At 47.1% G+C, this 7,687-nt stretch overlaps 1 pseudogene; it reads left to right on the forward strand.

Annotated features, from left to right (window-relative positions):
• The first annotated feature begins 4,058 nt into the window (after positions 1-4,058).
• On the forward strand, positions 4,059-7,415 carry LOC105517734 (annotated as a pseudogene).
• Positions 7,416-7,687: the final 272 nt, after the last annotated feature.

The following is a 7,687-nucleotide window of genomic DNA, read 5'->3' on the forward strand; positions in this document are numbered from 1 at the left end:
TGGGTCCTTACATCACATCAATTGGCAAGCTTTGCTTAAAACATCTGACATGCCTCACGATCCCCCTCCACCCTCCCCTGGGACTATCATTCCCCACTTGAACCACTGAGGGAGCTTCCTGGCTAGTCCCGCTCTAATGATTGACGACCCAGCCTATTCCCCACTCAGCAGTCAAGTTGTCCTTCGAAAACCAAAGGCAGATCACGCAATCCCCTTGTTCAGACCTACCTGTGGGTGCCCATTGATCGCCTGTGATCTAACCCTGGTTAGATCTAGTCGCTCTCTCCTTGGTGTCCCCTGTTCCAGTCATACTGGTATTCTTCTAAGGTCCCAGTTTGTTCCAGGGCTTTGCATGTGCTGTTCCTCCTGCCTGGAGATCTTCATCTGCTATGATGTCGCCTCATTCAGGCCTCTGTCCGAGCGCTGCCTCTTTAGAAAGTCTGTGTTCCTTCATCATGCTGGGTCCCCTTGCCTCTATTAGTCCTCTTTATAGCAATTACCAGTTTTTATGTTAATACTATGTATTTATTTCTCATTTATTTTCTATCTCCCTAATGACAAATGTTAGCTATCTGATGGCTGGGACCATATCCATCTTGCTTCCTGCTTGTGGCAGGACGTTTTCAGTTGCATGTGACAGATGAAGCAATGAAACGTGATTTAAACAATCAAGGACATCTGTGTCCCCACATAAATGCACATTCAGCAGCTCAGCAACATCAGAGCCTGGGGTTGACATTTGTTCTTCTCACACCAAAGAATAGCTGCCACAGCTCCAGCCTTCACGTCCAACTCAACCATGTCAGAAGGAAGAGAAAGGACTTTGATCTTCACATCTGTTTAGAATCTTCCAGAATCCCTAGTCAGCTTCCCCTTTTCTATCCCTGGACAGACAAGATCAAGGGTCCACTCCTAAACCAAAGTAGAAGAGGATGAGCGCAGTTGGCTCTGATCAGTCATGATTTCTCCCTGGAGGGGAGGACGAACTCAGCTTCCTAGAGCACACGCTCCCTGATGGGTTCATGCAATGAGACCCTGAGATCAAGGAGGAAAAGGGTACGTGACTATTAGGTGAAAACTCCGGAATGATTGCCTCAATTCTGTACCCCCTGCACCTAGAACAGGGACTGACTCAGAGCAGATGTTCAATAAATGCATGCCAATTGGATGGTAGAATATTTGTGCCTTTACAGAGGACAGGTGTCAAAGGGAGCAGGACCAGAATAATGTGCTGTAACTCAGGCCCAGTAAGTGTCAACGTTTTTGCATGCAGTACACGAGTCCAAACACACACACACACACACACACACACACACACACACACACACAGGGAAGCAGAGAATATTGTCCTGATTTTACAGATTAAGAAATTGAGGTACAGGGAAGTCAAATAATTTTCCCAAGGACACATAGCTGTAAAAGATGATAAAGTTAGGATCTGAACCCTAAAATGTCTGTGTTTCTTCCCCTAGAAGAACCAATGCTAGTGAAAGCGTTGGAGAGGTAGAGGGTAGTTCTTTCTTTGAAGTGAGAGGGAGGGAGAAAGCATGGAAAATGTTCAAGTCCAAGGGGAGAACGTGGACAATCTCATGTCAAATGGCCTCAGTCTTTTCAGTAAGTCACCCTCAGAGTCACCTGCTGATGAGTAGGATGAAGCTCAGACAGAAGTGGAAATGGATTGGCGTGAACACAGGGAAGACGGAGATGGTGACCAGGCAGAGAGGAACAGTGGAGATGGTAAGCAGCCGGTGAGCTCCACACCTGGGGCTGTGCAGAGGATCAGCGAATCAGGAAGACCCAGGGAGGTGTGGGCAGGGGTGACTGGGACCTGGGATGAGGGAGGGACAAATGCCAGAGGCTGGCTCAGTGCCTTGTACCTATTCTGGTTGGTGGGGGAGGGCAAGGATTTTTAAAGAGTTAAGTCTGAGCAGACCCGACTCCCAGGTTTCAAATCTGGAGCAGATGGTGCCTGGGTAGTTATTGAGAAAGGCTGAACAGAAAGGAGGCTTTGTGTACAAAGGAAGGAGGATCCTGCTAAATACCAGTGAAGGGGCTGGACCCCAGCCAGGCAGTGCTTGGCAGGACAGGCCTGGGCTGAACTGCATCATATGTGACCAGAAAGGACAGGGAGTCCAGCGCGCTGGGGAAGGAAACAGATCCAACTGAGACTGGTAGACCAGCCAGAAACAGCAGGGGTGGGACCTGGGACCTGGGCTTTACTTAACAGCCCCAGGGCTGTAGCGCTACAGTTCAACTTCCGCAGCGCTCGCCTGTCAAGCACAAGGGCAGCTGATAAATGTGTGTGGTTTGGGATGATTTGACCTTGGTTGGTGTTTCTACTACCTGCTTAGATAACGTCTGGGCATTGTTTTTCTAAGAACTGCAACTGAAAAGGAAAGCACACACTTTCCTAAGATTCCCACAGCCAGGTCCATGGGCCAGGCCTGGAAGCCATGAGGAGGAGGCCGAGGGAGCTTCTCCTGGTGGGAGGAGGACTGCCCACCTACAGCTCAGACGCTGTGGGTGCAGACATCTGCCCCTGCCACGATGGCTCAGGTGGCTCTCTTTGCAGGTACAATGAGCTTATGAACTGCTCTGGCCCAGGTGGAGGAAGAGACAAATCTGGCGCTCAGAGAAAAAGCAGCAGTGAGTTGGGGCCAGAATCACTGATCCACTGAGACAGGCCGTGGAGACAGAGGCACACATGGAGCCCGCAGGAAGAAGAGCAGGAGGAGTCAGACATAGGGCAAGGTTGCCCAAGGTGAAGCTTGCAGACACTGAGCACTCACGGCCTTTCTTCTCGTGGCAACACATTCCAGTTGCTGACAAAGTTCTTGGAAGAAACAAATGATCTCTCCAGTACCCAGTTGAAAAAGGAAGTGCAAAGTTTGGGAAAGGGGCCCTTTCTTGGACGATTTATCTACCACTGAGAAGGGGTCTTAAGGAAGGCACATCCTTTGTCCTGGTTCCTTCCACATCACAGGAGGCAGGAGAGCCTCTGGATTTCTCCAGCTGCAAAGCAGTTGAGGCTGGTGATCTTCCCATGATTTCTCACTCAAGTATTTGCCTTAACCAACAACATGGCTTTAATCCATAAATGGCCCACAGTGGCTTTGGCTCACATGCACTCGGTGCTGCCTAAGCTCCTGTTGGGTCATGAGGTGAGAACATGGTGCCCTGCCCCCTCGCCCTGCTGCAGTGCCACACACACAGCCACCCTGTCCACCCTACTGCTCTTTCCCACCCTCTGGCCGCCCACCTGTAAGAGAAACTCTGCCTCCCTATGTCTCTCAGCTCCCGCGGTGGCCTCCCTTCTCCCTAACTCTTCTGTTACACAAACTGAGGCTGAACCTGAAAGCACATGACAACGATGCCATTTATCCCCATCGTTCAATCACCCATCCATCTCTCCCACTACTCACGGGACCCTGGGCAAGTGACTTAGCCTGTTCGTTAACAAGGAATGATTGTGAGAATCAAATGAACAAATCCGTGGCCATCCATGGCATAGTTTACATGTTCAATATGAGTTCATCGTTAGCACTATTGTTGTTTTCATTATAGTCTATGTTATCACTTATCCAAACATTTACTGAAATCAGCTGTGTGTCGGGTACACTCTACAGAGTATGCGAGGAAGAATGGCCAAGGAGGCCCATGTTTCAGCAGCTCAGTGCTGGAATGGTCGGAACACCACCCCTCTGTCTGTACCTCAGTGGACCATTTCCTGTAAAGAAAAATATCTTGTACAATAAAGCATTTCTTTGCAGAAGTCTAGAAATCCTTTGTATTTTCTTAGGTTATGACCTCTCTGTCAATGTGATTTCTCCCCTTGGGCTAAAGAACTCTGCCAAACATGGGGAGCAGGCCATAATGAGAGATGGGGTGGTATGCATTGTCTGGGATGCTTTTCTTTGCCTTTGTCAAGTTGCAGAGGCCTTCTGAGAACAGGCGCAGGGCAGTCCCCTATCCCACAATGCGGACCTGACACCGCTGCATCTTCTGGTGACCACACCACCTCGTGGTCACCACTGGAACTCCACTCAACCTCCTAAAACATGAAATTCAGCCACAGTCCTTCTGTCAGCGTGACCTTGAGGGCTACTTGGTGAGTGATATGGTTTGGATTTGTGTCCCTGCCCAAATCTCATGTCCAGTTGTAATCCCCAATGCTGGAGGAGGGGGCCTGGTGGGAGGTGACTGGATCACGGGGCAGATTTCTCCCTTGCTGTTTGCATGATAGTGAGTGAGCTCTCACGAGATCTAGTTGTCTAAAAATGCGCAGCACCTCCCTCTTTGCCCTTTTCCTCCTGTTCCTGTTATGTTAGACATGCCTGCTTCCCCTTCCCCTTCTGCCATGATTGTAAGTTTCCTGAGGCCTCCCCAGCCATGCTTCCTGTACAGTCTGTGTGAGCCAATTAAACCTCTTTTCATTATAAACTACCCAGCCTCAGGTATTTCTTTATAGCAGTGTAAGGACAGACTACTAGAGTGAGCAACACTGTCTAATTGCGGCAAACATTCTTAGAAATTAAAAAGGAAAACAACCCACTCCTCGGAAGACAGTATGCAATAGTGGTTCGAGCCAGATTAGAGTTTCACCTCCAGACGAATGAGCTGGGTGGCCTTGGGCACATTACACAGCCTTTCTAAGCCAGTTTCCTCATCTGAATTGGAGTCATAATAATGCCTATCTCATAATGTCCATATGAGGCCGGCGTGAGGTTCCAGATGTGCTGGTTTCATACATGGCCAGTTAGTACCTGCCACCCAAGCATCCTCTGCTCCTCCTGCCCATCCTCTGCCACTGGATTCAGTGTCAGGAGTGCAAAGTCCATTCACACACAAGACCCCTCTTGCTTGGGTCCATGAAAGCTGATGTTTCCCACACATTTCTGGAACCACCAAATAAAGTCCACACATAGCTGCAAATCAGTCCCAATCACGACTCCTATAGCTGGAGGGCCATACACACTGGACGTGTCATATCTGCCTGCCTCTAATGGGCCACCTGAATGGGGACATGGTGACAGCTTTAGGGCAGAAGATGGCCACACAAATTCCTACCATCCCTGTACATCGTGCCCTTTGCTGAGAGGTTCTAGACACTGATGCTCTGGCCCTCTCAGGATTATAAGCACTACCTCAGGCTAGAAAGGAGTCCCTCCTTCACCCTGCTGTGCCCAGTGAGGAGAACCCTGCCAAACCTCACTGGGACCCACTGTGTCACAGAGCAATAGAGGTTCTTCATCCCCACACAATTGTTTTCTTCCTTGAAGTGGGCTTGAAGTGCTAGCTGCATGTCGTCCTCACAGCCAGCATCCCATCAGGCACCTGACCCAGAACCCTGCTAACTCGCTCTGTCTCTTTCTTTTTTTCCTGGCCCCAGTGAATGCCAATTGAGGATACACTTTGTATCAGTTATCTATCTATTATCAGGAAACAAATGGCTATAAACTTAGTTGGCTTAACACAACAACCACTTTATTTGTTCCCGACCCTGTGGGTCAGCTTAGCTGGGTGGTTTCTCTAGGGTCATGTGGTTCCAGGAATCATCAGATGGTTTGATGAGGGCCTGAGGGTCCAGGTGGCCTCCCTTACATGTCTGAGAGTTGGTGTCAACTGTCAGTCAAGGCTTTTTATCTCTTTGTGTCTCTCATCTTCCATATGGTGACTGCAGCTTTCCTAGAGGACAGAGGTGGGAGCTGCAAGGCCTCTGAGGGCCTAGAGCCAGAAGTCACATGGTGCTACTTCTGCTTTCTAACTGGCTAAGGCAAGTCCCATGAACAGCCCAGATTCAAAGGAAATAAAGTCCACCTCTTGATAGACTGACAGTAAAGTTACATTTCAGAGGAAGCTCACACAGGGATAGAGGGACATTTTGCAGCCATCTTTGCAAGCAGTCTCCTATATAGTGGTAGGAATTTTTGTTTATTCTATCTCGGTTGGCTCCTCATCCTTCCTGGAAATCAGTGAACGTAAGTTACTACTCCAGGGTGAAGGAGCAGAAGGACTTCAACACCAAATGCATCTGTATGTTTCTTTCCACCCCCCTCACCTCTTGTCCTTGTCTCACTTCTGCCCCATTTCCCCCAAGTGTGTGCTGCTTGGATCCTTTCTTTCAATCTAACCTTAAAGACAAACATTTCTTTCTTTCTTTTTTTTAAGAAGGTTCTTACTCTGTCTCCCAGGCTGGATCACAGTGGCACAATCATGGCTCACTGCAGCCTCAAACTCTCAGGCTCAAGCAATCCTCCCTCCTCAGCTCCCAAGTAGCTGGGACTACAGGCACGCATCACCATGACAAGGTAATTTTTATTTTTATTTCATGTAGAGATAGGGCCTCACTTTGTTGCCCAGGTTGGGAAAGACAAACATTTCTAAGCCAAAAGCAATAGCTCCATCACTCAGAGAACCTCCTAGGCGCCAAAAATCAGTCTGTCCGGGCCAAGGACAAGAAGTAGTCATAGTGACTATGGGGAAGGCAACAAGGAAACAAATGTGAGAGATAATGAAGAGATGAATCCTGCTGGTGAGAGATGCAGCCTTTTAAAATTACTTAAGACCTCTCATTTGGAAAGCGCATTGGAGGGAAGGTAAAAGAAGAATGGAAAGTAGGTAAGTCTGAGGTAGAATGTGAAGATCTAGTCCTCTTTGGGAATTTGATAGTGATTGCTTTAAATATTTACATACATCTTGGGAGAATTGACAGTTTTGCAATACCAAGTCTTCCAGTTCATGAACATGGTACATCTCTCCCTGCATTTAGATCTTCTTTAATATCTTTCAAGCAAGTTTTGTAATTTTATCCTTTTGAATTTAAAGTATGTTAAGGCTATAACATTTTTATTTAAATATTTCTTAGTACCTTTTTTGAGAAGTGTGTGGCTACAGATGTGACTGCTGACACTCTCGATGAATAGTGGAAGGGTTATGTGGTCTGAATCAGTGGTGGGGACAACAAACAAGGTTTCTCATAAAACGGGTGTCCCTACCCATGGTCATGTCTGCCTGCTATGGAGAAAGAGTATTCCTGTAATAGACCAATAACTAGATAAAGAAAGCACAAATCTGTTTGGGGTTGCATTGTGGATGTCAATCTGCATGTTCTCAAGTTAGTGATTAAAAAAAGAAAGCAAGAAAGAAAAGAAGAAGGGAAGTATATTTCTGGACTGACTAATACAACTGTACCTCATCACCTGGGGTCCATAAGAGCTAGGAGAATTTACAAATGTTTCAACCTCTCTAAGGAACATGATGTTCTCCTGCACATTGTGAGAAAACTCCTCAACAAAGAAAGTAAGAAACCCAGAACCAAAGCACCCAAGATTCCCCATTGTCTTACTTCACATATCTGGCAACTCAAACATCGCATATTGCTCCAAGGAAACAGCATCCTAAAAATAAATAAATAAATATATAAATAAATAAGGAAGAAGCTGTAGAATATGCTAAACTTTTGGCCAAGGAAATGAAGGAGGTCAAAGAAAAACACTAGAAACAGATTGCCAAAAGACTGAGGCTGTTTTCTCTGAAAGCTTCTACCTCTGAGTCCAGTCAAAAATAAGATTTTTCTAAGAGTAGCAAACAAATAAGATCAGACATCCACAAGAGGGAGAGGGAGGGGAGCAAGATTTCAGACACTGCAATTTATCAGACATTGGTTATAAAACAACTTCCTTTTTGT

The sequence above is a fragment of the Colobus angolensis genome, unplaced genomic scaffold (assembly GCF_000951035.1).
Source record: "Colobus angolensis palliatus isolate OR3802 unplaced genomic scaffold, Cang.pa_1.0 Scaffold306, whole genome shotgun sequence".
In the NCBI taxonomy this organism is placed as follows: domain Eukaryota; kingdom Metazoa; phylum Chordata; class Mammalia; order Primates; family Cercopithecidae; genus Colobus; species Colobus angolensis.